Here is an 18,745-nt window from a genome sequence, read left to right as displayed (position 1 = left end):
GCAACCCCTATTACCAGCCTGTTCAACCTCTCTTTCATATCGTCTGAGATCCCCAAGGATTGGAAAGCTGCCGCAGTCATCCCCCTCTTCAAAGGGGAGACACCCTGGACCCAAACTGCTATAGACCTATATCCATCCTGCCCTGCCTATCTAAGGTCTTCGAAAGCCAAGTCAACAAACAGGTCACTGACCATCTCGAATCCCACCGTACCTTCTCCGCTGTGCAATCTGGTTTCCGAGCCGGTCACGGGTGCACCTCAGCCACGCTCAAGGTACTAAACGATATCATAACCGCCATCGATAAAAGACAGTACTGTGCAGCCGTCTTCATCGACCTCGCCAAGGCTTTCGACTCTGTCAATCACCATATTCTTATCGGCAGACTCAATAGCCTCGGTTTCTCGGATGACTGCCTTGCCTGGTTCACCAATTACTTTGCAGACAGAGTTCAGTGTGTCAAATCGGAGGGCATGCTGTCCGGTCCTCTGGCAGTCTCTATGGGGGTGCCACAGGGTTCAATTCTCGGGCCGACTCTTTTCTCTGTATATATGATGTTGCTCTTGCTGCGGGCGATTCCCTGATCCACCTCTACGCAGACGACACCATTCTATATACTTTCGGCCCGTCATTGGACACTGTGCTATCTAACCTCCAAACGAGCTTCAATGCCATACAGCACTCCTTCCGTGGCCTCCAACTGCTCTTAAACGCGAGTAAAACCAAATGCATGCTTTTCAACCGATCGCTGCCTGCACCCGCATGCCCGACAAGCATCACCACCCTGGATGGTTCCGACCTTGAATATGTGGACATCTATAAGTACCTAGGTGTCTGGCTAGACTGCAAACTCTCCTTCCAGACTCACATCTGGGCACTGCGTTCATCCACCTCTGGCCTGCTCGCCTCCCTACCACTGAGGAAGTACAGTTCCTGCGCAGCCCAGTCAAAACTGTTCGCTGCTCTGGCCCCCCAATGGTGGAACAAACTCCCTCACGACGCCAGGACAGCGGAGTCAATCACCACCTTCCGGAGACACCTGAAACCCCACCTCTTTCAGGAATACCTAGGATAGGATAAAGTAATCCTTCTCACCCCCCCCCCCTTAAAAGAGATGCACTATTGTAAAGTGGCTGTTCCACTGGATGTCTTAAGGTGAACGCACCAATTTGTAAGTCGCTCTGGATAAGAGCGTCTGCTAAATGACTTAAATGTAAATGTAAATGTACATCAAACATCTCCAATCGAAAATCAAATCAAGAGTCGGCTTTCTATTCCGCAACAAAGCCTCCTTCACTCACGCCGCCAAGCTTACCCTAGTAAAACTGACTATCCTACCGATCCTCGATTTCGGCGATGTCATCTACAAAATGGCTTCCAACACTCTACTCAGCAAACTGGATGCAGTCTATCATAGTGCCATCCGTTTTGTCACCAAAGCACCTTATACCACCCACCACTGCGACTTGTATGCTCTAGTCGGCTGGCCCTCGCTACATATTCGTCGCCAGACCCACTGGCTCCAGGTCATCTACAAGTCCATGCTAGGTAAAGCTCCGCCTTATCTCAGTTCACTGGTCACGATGGCAACACCCATCCGTAGCACACGCTCCAGCAGGTGTATCTCACTGATCATCCCTAAAGCCAACACCTCATTTGGCCGCCTTTCGTTCCAGTACTCTGCTGCCTGTGACTGGAACGAACTGCAAAAATCGCTGAAGTTGGAGACTTTTATCTCCCTCACCAACTTCAAACATCAGCTATCCGAGCAGCTAACCGATCGCTGCAGCTGTACATAGTCTATTGGTAAATAGCCCACCCATTTTCACCTACCTCATTCCCATACTGTTTTTATACTGTTTTTTTATTTATTTATTTACTTTTCTGCTCTTTTGCACACCAATATCTCTACCTGTACATGACCATCTGATCATTTATCACCCCAGTGTTAATCTGCAAAATTGTATTATTCGCCTACCTCCTCATGCCTTTTGCACACATTGTATATAGACTGCCCATTTTTTTTTCTACTGTGTTATTGACTTGTTAATTGTTTACTCCATGTGTAACTCTGTGTTGTCTGTTCACACTGCTATGCTTTATCTTGGCCAGGTCGCAGTTGCAAATGAGAACTTGTTCTCAACTAGCCTACCTGGTTAAATAAAGGTGAAATAAAAAATAAATAAAAATAAAATAAAAATCATGCTGTTGGGTTGTTTTTCAGTGGCAGGGACTGGGAGACTAGTCAGGATTGAGGGAAAGCTGAGCGGATTAAAGTACAGTGAGATCCTTGATGAAAACCAGCTTCAGAGGGCTCAGGACCTCAGACTGGGGCAAAGGTTCACCTTCCTACAGGATAACGACCCAACGCACACAACCACCGCAGGACTGGCTTCGGGACAAGTTTCTGAATGCCCTTGAACCTGACTTGAACCCGATCGAACATCTCTGGAGAGATCTGAAAGTAGCTGTGCAGCGGTGCTCCCCATCAAACCTGACAGAGCTTGAGAGGATCTGCAGAAAATAATGGGAGAAACACCCTAAATAAAGGTATACCAAGCTTGTACCATCATACCCAAGGAGAATCGATGTTATAATCGCTGCCAAAGATGCTTCAACAAAGTACTGAGTAAATGGTCTGAACATTTTTATGTAGATGGGATATTTCCGGATTTAAAAACAAATACATCTGGAAACTTCTAAACTTGTTTTTGCCATGTCATTATGGCATATTGTGTGTAGATTGAAGGAGAAAAAAAACATTTAAAAAATCCTAAACTTTGAACATCCCACGGAGCACCATTAAATCCATTATAGAGAAAATTGAAAGAATATGGCACCACAACAAATCTGCCAAGAGAGGGCTGCCCACCAAAACTCACAGTCCAGGCAAGGAGGGCATTAATCAGAGAGGCAACAAAGAGACCAAAGATAACCCTGAAGGAGCTGCAAAGCTCCACAGCGGAAATTGGAGTATCTGTCCATAGGACCACTTTAAGCTTTGTAGCTTTTTGGCCATCAAGAAAAATGCTATGCCTGGCGCAAACCCAACACCTCTCATCACCCCGAGAACACCATCCCCACAGTGAAGCATGGTGGTGGCAGTATCATGTTGTGGGGATGCTTTTCATCGGCAGGGACTGGGAAACTGGTCAGAATTGAAGGAATGATGGCTGGTGCTAAATACAGGGAAATTATTGAGGGGAAACCTGTTTCAGTCTTCCAGAGATTTGATACTGGGACGGAGGTTCACCTTCCAGCAGGACAATGACCTTAAGCATACTGCTAAAGCAACACTCGAGTGGTTTAAGGGGAAACATTTAAATGTCTTGGAATGGCCTAGTCAAAGCCCAGACCTCAATCCAATTGAGAAACTGTGGTCTGACTTAAAGATTGCTGTACACCAGCGGAACCCATCCAACTTGAAGGAGCTGGAGTTGTTTTGCCTTTGAAGAATGGGCAAAAATCCCAGTGGCTAGATGTGCCGAGCTTATAGGGACATACCCCAAGAGAAAGGTGGCTTTACAAATGATTGACTTTGGGGGTGGGGTGAACAGTTATGCATGCTCAAGTATTTTTTTTTGTGTCTTATTTCTTGTTTGTTTAACAAAAAATATTTTGCATCTTCAAAGTGGTAGGCATGTTGTGTAAGTCAAATGTTACACACCACCCCAAAATTCTATTTTAATTCCAGATTGTAAGGCAACAAAATAGGAAAAATGCCTTGGGGTGAATACTTTCACAAGCCACTGTATGCATACATGTGTGTAGATTGATGAATAATGGTGTGTAAAGACAGTATATGAATAGAAAAGGTATGTACAGTAGTAGTTATAGGATGAAGTAGGTAAAATGGTATGTAAACATTGAAGTTACCAGTGTTCAATGACTAAGGCAGCAGTCTCTAAGGTGCAGGGTAATGGGTGGAGGCTGGCTACTGGTGACTGTTGAACAGTCTGATGGCCTTGATAGAAGCTACTACTGAACCACAATTACTCTAAATCAGAAATACTGTTTTTGTCTAAATCCTCTGAGCACCGACTGGCAAAATGAATTGGTATGATTGATGTAAATTAAACAAATGTTAAATGCATGCTACGGTCTGTCACAGTATGAACAGGAGAGGGAGCTATAGGGCAATTTATGATCAAGTTCACCGGTAGCCTGGTTACAGTGAGTTTATTTTCACACTTAGTTAATGATCTTCAGTTCTGTGTGGTGTGGAAATAGGGCATACAATGTGATAACTAATTGTGTTTTTGAGTATTTCCCCAACAATTTACTTTCGTGGAAGGGTTCCCAAATTAAACGTTCAGACAATGGGGTTCACATTGGAATACCCAATGTTTTAGTTGCTACCTGCTCAGACGCCAAAGCTAGTATTTTATCATCACTTTGATGACCCAAGTAAAAGGAGTAGCATAGCCGAATAAACTCTGCACTTTTGCCCCGTATGCACCTGTGAGTAAAAAGTAAGCCTGAAAGAAGCTCGGGGTGTTCTGTCCCGACAAGGGTATCATGAAATATATCCGTGTTATGGGGGTTAAAACAAGCATGATCAATTGTATTGTCCGTTTTGCGCTTTAACCTTAAAATACCAACACAATTCGGTTTCAAATGGGGTAATTTCGAGGATTTTCCTCCTCTCCGATCAGAGAAATTATTCAAAATAAACAACGTTTGTATGTCCACTGTTACGAAATCTCCCTCCTCCTTCTCCTGCTCACTTTGGTTCATTCCGGAGTTTCGGCAGAATGCATCGATTGCTGAATGAAGATGGCGGGTTCAGGAACGATGCTGTCAACTAGACTTTAAACATTTGCATATTTTCTGTCGTTATGCATTTCGTGTGGATATTGGTCTTTCAAAAACGTACCTAGGTAAGTAAAACACCATATTTACTTTGAATATGTTGCGTGTCCTCTTTAACTTGAAGGCAGCCCATTGCATGTGTACAACACTAAGTTAGCCGGTAGGCTAACCTCTCAAGCATATAGCTAGCTATATTTTATTGCCAGTTGGCAATGCATGGTTTTCCTCTATTTTTTCTTTACAATATAAGTGAATGACGTGGACATATATGTATTCACGTCATTAGTAACGTTCGCTAAATATGAAGAAACCAAACATTTGGTGAATTCCAGCAGCATGTGTTTGTTGGAGCTAGTCGTTCTATCGAGATGCTTAGAGTTGTTTGCTTACTATTAAGAGGCTAGTGGTGAATCATATGGCTGACTGTTGCATGTAAAAGTTTTTCCATAACCAGTAACTCCCCATCGTTATTCTGGTATGTAACAACTGTATTTTTTAATTATTATTATTATTATTATTTTTTTACTGTAAAGTGTTTTTGTTTACAGTTCTGAAATATGTTCGAAATACATTTGAAACGTTTATTTTATTACATTCATGTATTGTAAGTGAGAGGTAGGCATTAGTCTGAAGCCGAAAAGTAAAGGAAATTCACATGAGCACCACAATGCCTATTCCACACATGCTCTACCAAGGCTTTCCAGCACACAGCTTTGATTTACTACAGTAGCTATGTTGGTATATTGTACTTCAAACAAAGTGGTTGAAATTCATTGCCGACTGCGTGATTTTACAGATAATTGTATGTGTGGGGTACAGAAATTATGTAGTCATTCAAAAATCATGTGAATCCATACAACACAGAGTGAATCCATGCAACTCATGATTTGTTAAGTAAATGTTTACTCCTGAACTTATTTAGGCTTGCCATAACAAAGTGGTTGATTACTTATTGACTTAAGACATTTCAGCTTTTCATTTTGAAAAATTTCTAAAAACATAATTCCACATAGACATTATAGGGTATTGTGTATAGGCCAGTGACACCTCAATTTAATCCATTTTAAATTCTGTCTAACATGTGGAAAAAGTCAAGGGGTATAAATACTTTCTGAAGGCACTGTATGTTAACACTCAACTGGCCTAATAATTGCAGAGTATTCCAGACATTTTTACTTTTAACAGTGTGGTGGTAGAGGTTTTGCCAGGACATGGGCTGGCTACTCCTCAGTAATTAATTGCTCAAGGAACCACATGATCTTTTTGGTTATTGAATGAAGGTTAGTAGATTTGAAGTTGCTGCCATTGATTGGTTGAGATGTGGACACCATGGGAGAAAGAGCCACAGCAACCCGGGTGTTCTTTTATGTTTTCTCTGATGAGCAGTGTTAACGTGATAGCCTTGAATCTATCGATCCTGATGAGTAATGTAATGCTAGTGAATGTGTGTCATTCTTTTCCCAAAGTGCACTTATACAATGCATGTAAAAAGTAGCCTACATACAGCATCATGCTCAGCTTAATTTTGCACCTCAAATGAACACTTTTTTTACAAGCTATATTTTGAAAGACTGGGTACAATAAGCTCAGTCCTTGTTTCATGATCCCGCTTCAACAACTTGTTTCATTCTATTTTTGAGTGGAAAGCCCAATTAGTGTTGAGCTGTGGGCTCAAGACGACTTCTGTCCTCTGAGCATATTACTGATGTCTGAGAGAACCACTTTATAATTAAGAGAAAGGCCTGGGGGTGGCTCTCACAATGATTGTTTCTGCATGAAGGGTATTAACTAGGTATTTTAAAAAAAAGTGGAACAGGACTAACTTTCCCTTTTTAATGTGGCACTGGACAAACCCTATCTCCAACAGTACATGTTTTTAAAATGGACTATGCAAAAATAAACATTTAGTTTATATTTCATGTTTGAACCATTTATAGAATATTGCTTTGCTTTGCTGTAAGGTAAGGTTGATTGGTTATGTCCTTGCCTTTAATGTTCATCAGCAAGCCTTTAGATTGTAGGTTCCTATTCTATACTGAACAAAAATATAAATGAAACATGTAAAGTGTTGGTCCCATGTTTCATGAGCTGAAATAAAAAAGCCCAGAAGTTTTTCATACGCATAAAAAGCTTATTTCTCTAATTTTGTGGCCAAATTTGTTTACGTCCCTGTTAGTGAGCATTTGTCCTTTGCCAAGATAATCCTGACCTGACATGTGGTATATCAAGAAGTAGATTAAACAGCATGATCATTATAAAGGTGCACGTTTTGCTGAGGACGATAAAAGGCCACTCTCAAATGTGCAGTTTTGTCACACAATACAATGCCACAGGTGATTTAAGGGAGCGTGCAACTGGCATGCTGACTGCAAGAATGTCCACTGGAGCTGTTGTCAGAGAATTTAATGTTAATTTCTCTACCATAAGCCGCCTCCAATGTTATTTTAGATAATTTGGCAGTACGTCCAACCAGCCTCACAACCGCAGACCACGTGTAACCACGCCAGCCCAGGACCTCCACACCCGGTTTCTTGCGGCATCGTCTGAAACCAGCCACCCAGACAGCTGAAACTGAGTATTTCTGTTTGTAATGAAGCTCTTTTTTGGGGAAAAACTTATTCTGGTGGGCTGGGCTCCCCAGTTGCTGCGCCCCTGCCCAATCATGTGAAATCCATAGATTAGGGCCGAGTTAATTTCAATTGACTGATTTCATGAGCTGTGACTTAGTAAAATCATTGAAATTCAGTATATTTGCTGCCTAATTAAATTTGAGAGTGGACATTTCTTCCTTTGCCTGAGTTTTAATCCAACACGTCAAGTGCACCTGATGTTTATGGTCCTTGCTGAGATGTTATATTTAGGCTATACTTTGTTCATCATTCGGCAATTGACACCTAGGCATAAACCACAAGAAATGATGTGGAGCTGGTATTTAAATTGCCTCATTCAACTCTGCAAGGTTCTCTGCTGACTTCAATATGTGTGGTGGTTACGATGGAGTTGAAGTACATTAATAACATTTTATGCCCCCCGGATTGGAAAATGGGCCTTGAGATTGATGCAGGGTTGCATTGACATTTTGGAGCTGAAGGGTGGCAGTTGTATGGCAATCTCAAATCAAATGTATTTATCACACGCTTCATAAGGTGTAGACTAACAGTGAAATGCTTAGTAGTGGTTAAATTGAGCATCAATAAATTCCTCTTATTTTTCACCTACTGGGACACAGGATTTTGTACAGATCTCAGGACACTGCCTCAAACCCTTTTTCCTTTCTAGGAAAATGGGAGAATGATATTGGCAGGGGTTGAATTCATACGCGCTATCGCAGCAACACAGGAGGCAATGCTAATGGTTTTGTCTGCTTGAGGCTGTTCTTAACAACGGTTTGAGATTTGGGCTTCATGTACAGAAATGTATTATCTCTTGAAACAATTAGAACTAGTCACCAGTGTTGGGGTCAGTTGCTTTTACATGAGGAAAATTGGAACTGGCATTGGAATTTCAGTTTGCTTCCTGAATTGACTCCTTACTAGGTCATTTTCAGAGGGTCTAGGTGGTTGTTGAGCCAATGGTTCAGTACTATCTATTCTGAGCAAACATCCTGTGTATGACTTTGGAATTCAGAGTCAGGCAGTATAATGAAGTATATCCGCACTGTGTGTGTTGGAAAATTATATTTCATTTTGTCTGTTCTAGATCAGAGGTTCCCAACTAGGGTTACTTTGACCCCTGGTGATATGATTTTCTCAAATTTATGGGCGATTCACTATATATATATATTGAACTGTAGTGACGCTTCTTGCACTGAGATGCAGTGCCTTACACCGCCGTGTGTGTGTGTGTGTGTTAACTATTTAACTGTACTTGAAAGGTCGCAATTTTTTTTAAATATCGGTTATTGGTATTGGTTTTTTTTTTGGCAAGGGAAATATCAGGTATTGGCCAAAAATGTAATATCGGTGCATCACTAGTTTTTGGGTATACTGGTTAGAGAACCTGATTTGACAGCATGGCCAACACTTGGATATTCAAATTAGCTCCCACATAGTGGGGCACTGGGGCAGACTGCCCGAGCTCGGCTGCACCAAGTGAACTAGCATGGATGGATTCAGGAAGCACAATGGAACTACTAGGGCACTTTACTACAACAGCAATACATGCAGACGGATTATTTCACAAGCGCGAGTCATTTCTATTCTTTGCTTTGTCACTAGATTCCTGATATTTCTTTCTCTATTTTTGTCACTATTTTCCTAGCTAATTTAGCCGCCATAGGTAACGTTAGAATGCTAGCTAATAGAATTGACTGGCGAGATACAGGTAACTGCCAAAATAAAGGAAACACTTCAGTAAATGAGGGATACAAAGTATATTGAAAGCAGGTGCTTCCACACAGGTGTTTCCTGAGTTAATTAAGCAATTAATATCCCAACATGCTTAGGGTCATGTATAAAAATGCCCAGTTGCTCATTATTTTGGCTACCATGGCTAGGAAGAATAGATTTCATTGATTTTGAGAAAGGTGTTGTAATAGAGCATAGGTGGTTAAAAGGGTATGTGTGTCTGTCACCTGATGTCAAACCCAATTGAACACTTATGGGAGATTCTGGAGCAGCGTCTGAAACACCATTTTCCACCACCATCAACAAAACATCAAATGATTGAATTTCTTATGGAAGAATGGTGACGCATCCCTCAAAAAGAGTTTCAGACACTGGTAGAATCTATGCCAAGATGCATTGAAGCTGTTCTGGAGGCTTGTGGTGGCCCAACGCCCGATTAAGACACCATCTTGGTGTTTTATTTATTTTGGCAGTTACCTGTAGTTGTTGCGTAGGCTTTGTCCTTTTTGCTAAAACCAGCTGTGAATGGCTTGTCTTGCTAGCTTGTGTGCACTACTGAGCCCATGGGGTTTTCTAATATAAGCAAAAGTCCGCCCTCTCTCCTCTGTGATCTGGAAACCGATAAGTGGTCAACGCGTATGTCAATATATTGGTAGGCAAACAGAAGTGTCCCCCCCCCCCCCTCGATAGCCACCTTTCATCGATGATACTCATGTGTATCCTACCGCGAAAATGTTTCAATCTGCCACACCCCCTTCAAATCAGGTTTTGTTGGAGGAGAAAACATACACACGTGTAAAAACAATATGCTACTAATTGTTTTTATCTCTACCAAACAAAAATATAAACACAACATGTAAAGTGATGGTCCCATGTTTCATGAGCTGAAATTAAGATCCCAGAAGTTTTTCATATGCACAAAAAGCATATTTCTCTCAAATTTTGTGCAGAAATTTGTTTACATCCCTGTTAGTGAGCCTTTCTCCTTTGCCAAGATAATCCACCCACCTGACAGCAGTGGCATAGCAAGAAGCTGATTAAACAGCATGGTCATTACACAGGTGCACCTTGTGCTGGGGACAATAAACGGACCCTCTAAAACATGCAGTTTTGTCACACAACACAATGCCACAGATGTCTCAAGTTTTGAGGGAGCGTGCATTGGCATGCTGACTGCAGCAATGTCCACCAGAGCTCTTGTCAGATAATGTAGTGTTCATTTCTCTACCATAAGCCGCCTCCAACATCGATATAGAGAATTTTGGCAATACGTCCAACTGGTCTCACAACAGCAGACCACGTATAACCATGCCAGCCCACGACCTCCACAACCGTGTTTTTCATCTGCGGGATTGTCTGAGACCAGCCACCCGGACAGCTGATGAAAATGAGGATTATTTCTGTCTGTAAGAAAGCCCTTTTGTTGGGAAAAAAATTCTGGGCCTGGCTCCCCAGTAGGTGGGCCTATGCCCTCCCTGGCCTAACGATGGTTGTGCTCCTGCCCAGTCATGCGAATCCCATAGTCCTGCAACATTTTTTTTCTTCAGTTGAATGATTTCCTTACATGACCTGTAATTGTTGTAGGTTGCGTTATATTTTTGTTCAATATATATAAAATGTATTGTACAACTAACTTAAATTGTTTTGAGTACTTTACAGTTTTTTTTATCCACCCCTGTAAATTTGCCTAAGGATGCGTTCGTGGAGAAGGACTGTGTCATTTCCAACAAGCGCATTTTCATCCAATGTTCACTCTCCTCGCCGTCTCTCCCCGATGAACTTTGACCTTTTTCAGGTGGCGAGAGAGGGCGGTGGAGGAGAAGATAGCGCAGGAGGTGAGCAAATCTGATTGATAAAAGGCCCATGTCTCCCCAAGCCTCGAAGGATCCTTCTCCCCACCGGAGAATTTACATACAGACCTGTCTCGGGCCAAATAGGATGTCAGTATCCAAGCAAATGTCTTTTAATTTTTGAAAAAACATACAAATAATAATAAACAGTTTGAAATGAGGTTTTACTGAGTGTTTTTTCTCAAATGTACGCTTTGGCCACTACTACAAATACAGGACAAGCCAACATTATTTGGGTATGAGCAAACCGAATAAGAGCTTTTTAAAATGAGATTTTCACTGGACAGTTACCTTTTAAGGGTGGCGAAGTGAATAGCTGCACATCTTAATTTCACTGACAGCTCACTAAGGAAGTGGATTGACAGGAAAACCAGAGTCCTTTTTCAGACATCCTCCTGTCAGCCCTGTGACTTTCATCAGGTCAGGGAACAAACACATCTTTCAAACATGGTCAATCAGAGAAACCCAATTGGGCAGGGAGGAGGAGCCGGGTGAAGTCATCCCATTAGAAGGCAAGATTGAATGGTCCTTGACCCCTTCTCTGTCTTATTCACAGCCAGGATCAATATGTGCTTACCTTAACAGCTTCTGTTATTAATAATATACACTGTGTCTGAGATGCAGACGCTGCAGGGATTACACAGCAGCCGGGGTCAATAGGTTGAAGTAATGATGCGGCAGTGGTTTAATATCGGGGCTGCCGAGTGGGCTTTGGGCTGCAGTCAGAGCACGGCGGGGGGAGGATCTCTCCACTCAAGGCCTGAAGGGCTTCAATTAGCTCCATCTGATACATACTGGCTGGAATTTGTTTAACGTGTCAGTTTTCTGTGGTTGAAATTTAGACTTAGGGTTTTGGAAATAAGGTGAACTGTGTAGCAGTGCTTTGAGAGCATTTATTTACTTAGATTACTTTAGATTCTGTTAGTTCAAAAATAGGTAATTGTGTAATGTTATAATGTGCTAGCCTATGCCTACAGTGCCTCGCAAAAGTATTCATCCTCTTGGTGTTTTTCCTATTTTGTTGCATTGCAACCTGTAATTTAAATAGATTTTTATTTAGATTTCATGTAATGGACATACAATATAGTCCAAATTGGTGAAGTGAAATGAAAAAAAGAACACGTTTCAAATAAATAAAAAACAGAAAAGTGGTGCGTGCATATGTATTCACCCCCTTTGCTATGACGCCCCTAAATAAGATCTGGTGCCACCAATAACCTTCAGAAGTCACATCATTAGTCAAATAAAGTCCACCTGTGTGCAATCTAAGTGTCATTATCTGTCACATGATTTCAGTATATATACACCTGTTCTGACAGGCCCCAGAGTCTGCAACACCACTAAGCAAGGGGCACCATCAAGCAAGCGGTGCTATGAAAGCCAAGGAGCTCTCCAAACAGGTCAGGGACAAAGTTGTGGAGAAGTACAGATCAGGGTTGGGTTATAAAAAAATATCCAAAACTTTGAACATCCCACGGAGCACCATTAAATCCGTTATTAATAAATGGAAAGAATATGGCACTTCAACAAACCTGCCAAGAAGGGGCCGCCCACCAAAACTCACGGACCAGGCAAGGAGGGCATTATAATCAGAGAGGCAACAAAGAGACCAACGATGACCCTGAAGGAGCTGCAAAGCTCCACAGTGGAGATTGGAGTATCTGTCCATAGGACCACTTTAAGCCGTACACTCCACAAATCAAATCTAATTTTATTTGTCACATACACATGGTTAGCAGATGTTAGTGCGAGTGTAGCGAAATGCTTGTACTTCTAGTTCTGACAATGCAGTAATAACCAACAAGTAATCTAGCTAACAATTCCAAAACTACTACCTTATAGACACAAGTGTAAGGGGATAAAGAATATGTACATAAAGATATATGAATGAGTGATGGTACAGAGTGGCATAGGCAAGATACAGTAGATGGTATTGAGTGCAGTATATACATATGAGATGAGTATGTAAACAAAGTGGCATAGTTAAAGTGGCTAGTGATACATGTATTACATAAGGATGCAGTAGATGATATAGAGTACAGTATATACCTATACATATGAGATGAATAATGTAGGGAACATTATATTAGGTAGCATTGTTTAAAGTGGCTAGTGATATATTTTACATTTCCCATCAATTCCCAGTATTAAAGTGGCTGGAGTTGAGTCAGTGTGTTGGCATCAGCCACTCAATGTTAGTGGTGGCTGTTTAACAGTCTGATGGCCTTGAGATAGAAGCTGTTTTTCAGTCTCTCGGTCCCAGCTTTGATGCACCTGTACTGACCTCGCCTTCTGGATGATAGCGGGTTGAACAGGCAGTGGCTCGGGTGGTTGTTGTCCTTGATGATCTTTATGGCCTTCCTGTGACATCGGGTGGTGTAGGTGTCCTGGAGGGCAGGTAGTTTGCCCCCGGTGATGCGTTGTGCAGACCTCACTACCCTCTGGAGAACCTTACGGTTGTGGGCGGAGCAGTTGCCGTACCAGGCGGTGATACAGCCCGACAGGATGCTCTCGATTGTGCATCTGTAGAAGTTTGTGAGTGCTTTTGGTGACAAGCCGAATTTCTTCAGCCTCCTGAGGTTGAAGAGGCGCTGCTGCGCCTTCTTCACAATGCTGTCTGTGTGAGTGGACCAATTCAGTTTGTCTGTGATGTGTACGCTGAGGAACTTAAAACTTACTACCCTCTCCACTACTGTTCCATCGATGTGGATAGGGGGGTGTTCCCTCTGCTGTTTCCTGAAGTCCACAATCATCTCCTTCGTTTTGTTGACGTTGAGTGTGAGGTTATTTTCCTGACACCACACTCCGAGGGCCCTCACCTCCTCCCTGTAGGCCGTCTCGTCGTTGTTGGTAATCAAGCCTACCACTGTTGTGTCGTCCGCAAACTTGATGATTGAGTTGGAGGCGTGCGTGGCCACGCAGTCGTGGGTGAACAGGGAGTACAGGAGAGGGCTCAGAACGCACCCTTGTGGGGCCCCAGTGTTGAGGATCAGCGGGGTGGAGATGTTGTTGCCTACCCTCACCACCTGGGGGGCGGCCCGTCAGGAAGTCCAGTACCCAGTTGCACAGGGCGGGGTCGAGACCCAGGGTCTCGAGCTTGATGACGAGCTTGGAGGGTACTATGGTGTTGAATGCCGAGCTGTAGTCGATGAACAGCATTCTCACATAGGTATTCCGGCGGTAAGCAAATTGGAGTGGGTCTAGGGTGTCAGGTAGGGTGGAGGTGATATGGTCCTTGACTAGTCTCTCAAAGCACTTCATGATGACGGAAGTGAGTGCTACGGGGCGGTAGTCGTTTAGCTCAGTTACCTTAGCTTTCTTGGGAGTTGGAACAATGGTGGCCCTCTTGAAGCATGTGGGAACAACAGACTGGGATAGGGATTGATTGAATATGTCCGTAAACACACCAGCCAGCTGGTCTGCGCATGCTCTGAGGGCGCGGCTGGGGATGCCGTCTGGGCCTGCAGCCTTGCGAGGGTTGACACGTTTAAATGTTTTCCTCACGTCGGCTGCAGTGAAGGAGAGTCCGCATGTTTTAGTTGCGGGTAGTGACAGTGGCACTGTATTGTCCTCAAAGCGGGCAAAAAAGTGATTTAGTCTGCCTGGGAGCAAGACATCCTGGTTGGTGACGGTGCTGGTTCTCTTTTTGTAATCCGTGATTGACTGTAGACCCTGCCACTTTGTCTCTATACTGACGCTTAGCTTGTTTGATTGCCTTGCGGAGGGAATAGTTACACTGTTTGTATTCGGTCATGTTTCCAGTCACCTTGCCCTGATTAAAAGCAGTGGTTTGCGCTTTCAGTTTCACGCGAATGCTGCCATCAATCCACGGTTTCTGGTTTGGGAATGTTTTAATCGTTGCTATGGGAACGTCATCTTCAGAACATATGAAAACTGGTGGTTCCTTTTAACATGAGTCTTCAATATTCCCAGGTAAGACGTTTTAGGTTGTAGTTATTATAGGAATTATAGGACTATTTCTCTGTACGATTTGTATTTCATATACCTTTGACTATTGCATGTTCTTATAGGCACTTTAGTATTGCCAGTGTAACAGTATAGCTTCCGTCCCTCTCTTCGCCGCTACCAGGGCTCGAACCAGGAACACATCGACAACAGCCACCCTCGAAGCAGCGGTACCCATGCTGAGCAAGGGGAACAAGTATTCCAAGTCTCTCAGAGCGAGTGACGTTTGAAACGCTATTAGCACGCACCCCGTTAACTAGCTAGCCATTTCACATCGGTTACACCAGCCTATTCTCGGGAGTTGATAGGCTTGAAGTCATAAACAGCGGAATGCTTGAAGCATTGCGAAGAGCTGCTGGCAAAACGAAGGTGCTGTTTGAATGAATGCATACGAGCCTGCTGGTGCCTACCGTCGCTCAGTCAGACTGCTCTATAAAATCATAGACTTAATTATAACATAATAACACACAGAAATACGAGCCTTAGATCATTAATATGGTCAAATCCGGAAACTATAATTTTGAAAACAAAACGTTTATTATTTCAGTGAAATACAGAACCGTTTCGTATTTTATCTAATGGATGGCATCCCTAAGTTTAATGCTAGCTAGCAACTTACCTTGGCTTCTTCCTGCATTTGCGTAACAGGCAGGCTCCTCGTGAGGCAGGTGGTTAGAGCATTGGACTAGTTAACCATAAGGTTGCAAGATTGAATCCCTGAGCTGACAAGGTAAAAATCTGTCGTGCTTCCCCTGAACAAGGAAATTAACCCACCGTTCCTAGGACGTCATTGAAAATGTGTTCTTAACCGACTTGCCTCGTTAAATTAAGTTGTGTAAAAAAATAGGCAAAATCAGTGTCCAAAAATACCGATTTCCGATTGTTAGGAAAACTTGAAATCGGCCCTATTTAATCGGCCATTCAGATTTTATCGGTCGACCTCTAATAAAGACATACCCCAAGAGACTTGCAGCTGTAATTGCTGCAAAAGGTGGCTCTACAACGTATTGACTTTGGGGAAGTGAATAGTTTTTTTGTCTTATTTCTGGTTTGTTTCACAATAAAAAATATTTAGCATCTTCAAAGTGGTAGGCATATTGTGTAAATCAAATGATACAAACCCCTCAAAAATCAATTTTTTTAATTCCAGGTTTTAAGGCAACTAAAAATGCCAAGGGGCTGAATACTTTCGCAAGCCACTGTATATCACCTCCCATAGTCTCCCAATTGCCTCAGTCATTGGCATGTAGTAGAGGGACCGGGACATTTTGAAATGATGTACCTTTAGGCTGTAGTCAAGGTGTGTGTTAACATGAGTAGCAGGTTGTTTTAATGACATGTTACCTCGGAAGTGCCTCTGTATTCCTCCAGTTGTAAAATAGGTATTCTGCTCAGAAAGACCATGAAAGCATTGAGAATGTTCTTACCTGAATCGCCATCAGTTCAATCGCAACGACTCCCTCTCATACACTTTCAGAAAGTCATTAGCAGCTTGACTGCCTATTAAGTGCGTACTGCCTATTGAATCCTCACTGTTTTGTCCTTCATGAGCATTTAAGAATGTTTTCTCAACTTTCTCCTAGCAGCATGTTTAGGGTAAGAGTGGGTGTAACTAATTACATTTTTGTGTAGACCTGACCCATCTTCCCTATGCTATCTATGGGATTAACCTCAGCATTTCCTCGCTGGGGACACAGAGGGGCTAGAGAGCAGCATAATTCTCTAATTTAACATGATCATCTCAATGCCCCCCTGAAATGTGATGTACTGGTGTGCAGTGCAGTAAGCTGTACGTAGCCTAACAGTAAGTAGCTCAGTGTGCAGTGATGCACCCCTGTGCTGGAGCCATGATACCTGTCTCTCTGCTCCAGTACTTCTAGGTTATATGAACTGATGGTTATATATATATATATATATATTGTCAGTGCCTTAAAGGTCTCGAACAGTCATTCTGATTCCCATGTAAAACAACCTTTTAAGTGACCAAAATATCACCCATGAACTGTTTTTTGTTTACTTTTTTTTCTATTCGATAATATATCAACCGGGACAGTTGGCTTTTCACTAGGACCGGGAGGAACAATGGCCGCCTCTCTCTTTTGCGCAAGAATCACTCTGAGAGCCCCCACCTGACCACTTACATAATGTGGTCGTTCATCCTCATTCTTCAAAAATAAAGGCCTGAAACTATGTCTAATGGCTGTAGACACCTTAGGGAAGCCATAGAAAAAGGAACCTAAGCTGTCAATTATATGCATATTCTAGCATCTGGTCCTGAGAAATAGGCCGTTTACTTTGGGAACGTTATTTTTCCAAACATAAAAATAGTGCCCCCTAGCTACAAGAGGTTAACAAGAAATTTGTGGAGTGGTTGAAAAACGAGTTTTCATGACTCCAATCTAACTGTATGTAAACTTCCGACTTCAACGGTATGTGCATATGATGATGTGCAAGTAGAGATACTGGGGAGCAAGAGAGTAAGTAATAATATGGGGATGAGGTAGTCGGGTGTGCTATTTACAGATTGGCTGTGTACACGTACAGTGATCGGTAAGCTGCTCTGACAGCTTATGCTTAGTTAGAGAGCGAGATACAAGTCTCCAGCTTCAGAGATTTTAGCAATTTGTTCCAGTCATTGGTAGCAGAGAATTGGAAGGAAAGGCAGCCAAAGGAAGTGTTGGCTTTGGGGATGACCAGTGCAATATACCTGCGGTGGGTGTTGCTATCCAGTTTGCTGAGTAGTGTGTTGGGGGCTATTTTGTAAATGACATCGCCGAAGTCGAGGATCGGTAGGATAGTCAGTTTTACGAGGGTGTGTTTTGCGGCATGAGTGAAGGAGGCTTTGTTGCGAAATAGGAAGCTGATTTTAGATTTAATTTTGGATTGGAGATGCTTGATGTGAGTCTGGAAGGAGAGTTTACAGTCTAACCAGACTCCTAGGTATTTGTACTTGTCCACATATTCTAGATCAGAACCGTCCAGAGTAGTGATGCTAGTCAGGCGGGAGGTTGCAGTTAGCAATCGGTTGAAGAGCATGCACTTAGTTTTACTAGCATTTAAAAGCAGTTGGAGTCCACGGAAGGAGTGTTGTATGGCGTTGAAGCTCGTTTCAAGGTTTGTTAGCACAGTGTCCAAATTGGAGCCAGATGTATACAGAATGGTGTCGTCTGCGTAAAGGATCAGAGAATCACCAGCAGCAAGAGCGACATACATCATTGATATATACAGAGAAAAGAGTCGGCCCGAGAATTGAGCCCTGTGGCACCCCCATAGAGACTGCCAGAGGTCCGGACAACAGGCCCTCCGATTTGACACACTGGACTCTGTCTGCGAAGTAGTTGGTGAACCAGGCGAGGCAGTCATTTGAGATGCCAAGGCTATGTAATTAGCCTTGAAATGCTTAAAATGATCGATTATTGTAGATTTATCCGTGGTGACAGTGTTTCCTATAGTGTTTCCTAATGCAGTGTGCAGCTGGGAGGAGGTGCTCTTATTCTCCATGGGCTTTACAGTGTCACAAAACTTTTTGGAATTAGTGCTACAGGAAGCAAGTTTCTGTTTGAAAAAGTTAGCCTTAGCTTTCCAAACTGAATGAATATATTGGTTCCCGCCTTCCCTGAAGAGTTGCATATCGCGGGGGCTAATGCAGAATGCCACAGGATGTTTTTGTGCAGTCTAGTCTGGGATGAACCAAGGGCTGTATCTCTTCTTAGTTCTACATTATTTTGAATGGGGCATGAGATGGAGAGGAAAGCACTTTTGAAGAGCAACCAG

The 18,745-nt window shown here is 42.8% G+C and overlaps 1 protein-coding gene across 3 annotated transcripts in view; it reads left to right on the top strand.

Moving 5' to 3' along the window:
• LOC115113237 (bifunctional heparan sulfate N-deacetylase/N-sulfotransferase 2-like) overlaps positions 1-18,745 on the top strand; it is a 234,248-nt gene that overhangs the window by 10,784 nt on the left and 204,719 nt on the right. For 2 of the 3 annotated variants that reach the window (XM_029640651.2, XM_065012803.1), the window contains exon 1: positions 4,727-4,877. The exons of the other annotated variant lie outside the window; for it this stretch is intronic. The gene's annotated coding sequence lies outside the window, so the exon portion shown is untranslated. Of the gene's footprint in view, positions 1-4,726; positions 4,878-18,745 lie in introns of those variants that run through there. 3 annotated transcript variants of the gene reach the window in all.

This window comes from Oncorhynchus nerka, linkage group LG28 (assembly GCF_034236695.1).
Source record: "Oncorhynchus nerka isolate Pitt River linkage group LG28, Oner_Uvic_2.0, whole genome shotgun sequence".
NCBI classification, from domain to species: domain Eukaryota; kingdom Metazoa; phylum Chordata; class Actinopteri; order Salmoniformes; family Salmonidae; genus Oncorhynchus; species Oncorhynchus nerka.
Note: the sequence above shows the minus strand (reverse complement) of the source record. Positions and strands in the feature narration are given on the sequence as shown.